Source organism: Anomaloglossus baeobatrachus, chromosome 6 (genome assembly GCF_048569485.1).
Source record: "Anomaloglossus baeobatrachus isolate aAnoBae1 chromosome 6, aAnoBae1.hap1, whole genome shotgun sequence".
Classification (NCBI taxonomy): Eukaryota; Metazoa; Chordata; class Amphibia; order Anura; family Aromobatidae; genus Anomaloglossus; species Anomaloglossus baeobatrachus.
In genome coordinates, this window is record NC_134358.1 from 18,155,281 (window position 1) to 18,157,221 (window position 1,941).

The 1,941-nt window shown below is 51.9% G+C and overlaps 1 non-coding gene across 1 annotated transcript; it reads right to left on the reverse strand.

The window, feature by feature from the left end:
• Positions 1 to 1,224: 1,224 nt before the first annotated feature.
• Positions 1,225 to 1,311, reverse strand: TRNASTOP-UCA (transfer RNA opal suppressor (anticodon UCA)). The gene has a single exon. It is a non-coding gene; the product is annotated as a tRNA-Sec (tRNA).
• Positions 1,312 to 1,941: the final 630 nt, after the last annotated feature.

Here is a 1,941-nt window from a genome sequence, read left to right on the forward strand (position 1 = left end):
GGGTGAGATTCAGCCGGACCCGGTTCTTAGGTTGTTACAATCATAATCTGTTCTCAGACCCGGCAAGAAAAAGAAAATCCCTGATCCGGTGCTGTCTGTAAGGAGACGGCACAATCCTCCTACAGCAGGAAATCTGACTGTGCCGCCATCTGAGATAGTAGTGACTGCTGCACACTGCTCAGGAGCGAACTGACAGGTGAGAAATACTCACTTAGATTGCAGTCAGTGGAGACAGGAGCCGAGGAGCGGAGACAGGAGCCGAGGAGCAGAGACAGGAGCCGAGGTGCAGAGACAGGATCCGAGGAGCAGAGACAGGAGCCGAGGAGCAGAGACAGGAGCCGAGGAGCGGAGACAGGAGATGAGGAGCGGAGATAGCAGCCGAGGTGCAGAGACAGGAGCCGAGGTGCAGAGACAGGAGCCGAGGTGCAGAGATAGGAACTGAAGAGCAAAGACAGGAGCCGAGGAGCAGAGACAGGAGCCGAGGTGCAGAGACAGGAGCCGAGGAGCAGAGACAGGAGCCGAGGAGCGGAGACAGGAGACGAGGAGTGGAGACATGGATCGATGAGTGCAGACAGGAGTGGAGACAGGAGCTGAGCAGCAGAGCAAGAAGCTAAGCAGCGGACCCAGGAGCAGAGCAATGGTGTCAGGAGCCCAGGAGCGGAGACAGGAGCCGAGCACTCGAGACAGGAATCGAAGAGTGGAGAGAGGAGCCAAGTAGCAGTGACACATCAGTAGGGACAGAGGAGCAAGAAGCTAATCAGAGGAGACAGGAGCAGAGCAAGGAGCTGAGCAGGAGACAGGAGTCAAGGAGTGGAGAAAGAAGCCAAGCAGCAAAAACAGGAGCCAAGGAGCAGAGACAGGAGCCAAAGAGTGGAGACAGGAGCCAAAGAGCGGAGACAGGAGCAAAGAAGTGGAGACAGGAGCTAAAGAGCTGGGAAGCATAGATCAGAGCAAATGAGAGGAAGTAGAAGTGGAGACAGCACCGGATCGAGGATCTTCTTCTTCTTCTTGCCATTTCTGTGACTTGGTTTTAATTGTAACAACCTAAGAACCGGGTCCAGCTGAATCCCACCCCTGGATCAGTCTGACGAAAAAACTACATTGTGCTGCAGGAATCGACATTCGACCATAGCTTACATTTTTGTCATTGGTCATAAAAGGTTAATTCTTGATATTCCACCATAATGAAAGACTCTGCCCAAAATGTGAGACAGAGACACGGAGCACCCAGAAGGTGGAATTGAACCACTCTGTCCCTAGACAGCTGCAGGTTTGAAGCCGGCACCCCAGACCACTGAGGATCATCTGGGCAGGAGATCTGTGATCACCGGATCCCATTTATGGACGACTCTGCAGTCACAAGTGAAGTTACGGAGATTATTAATATTTCATTATTTATTATTCAGGGAAATGTGAAAATCAATGTGAGAAATATCAGGAGATAATTGCTCTGAATCTTTGGCTCCGATCACGGCTGGATATCGCTGTGGAGCATTTCCATAGTATCTGCATATTAGATGACAGCAATGCATTGTGGGAGATGACGGAGCATCGGCTCCTGTCTTCATTTCTCTACTCCTGTCCCTGCTTCTCAGCTTCTGTGTTTGATGCTCGGCTCCTGTCTCTGCTGCTCGGCTCCTGTCTCTGCTGTTTGGCTCCTGTCTCTGCTGCTCGGCTCAGGTCTCCACTACTCAGCTCCTCTCTCTGCTGCTCAACTGTTTTGCTTCTGTCTCTGTTACTCAACTCTTTTCTCTGCTAATTGCCTCCTGTCTCCGCTGCTTGGCTCCAGAATCCGCTGCTCGGCTCCTGTCTCCACTGCTTGACTTCTGGCTAGGCTGCTTGACATCTGTCTCTACTTCTCGGCTTTTGTCTCCATTGCTTGGATTCTGGCTTTGCTGCTTAGCTCCTGTCTCTGCTATTCGGCTTCTGTCTCCTCATCTC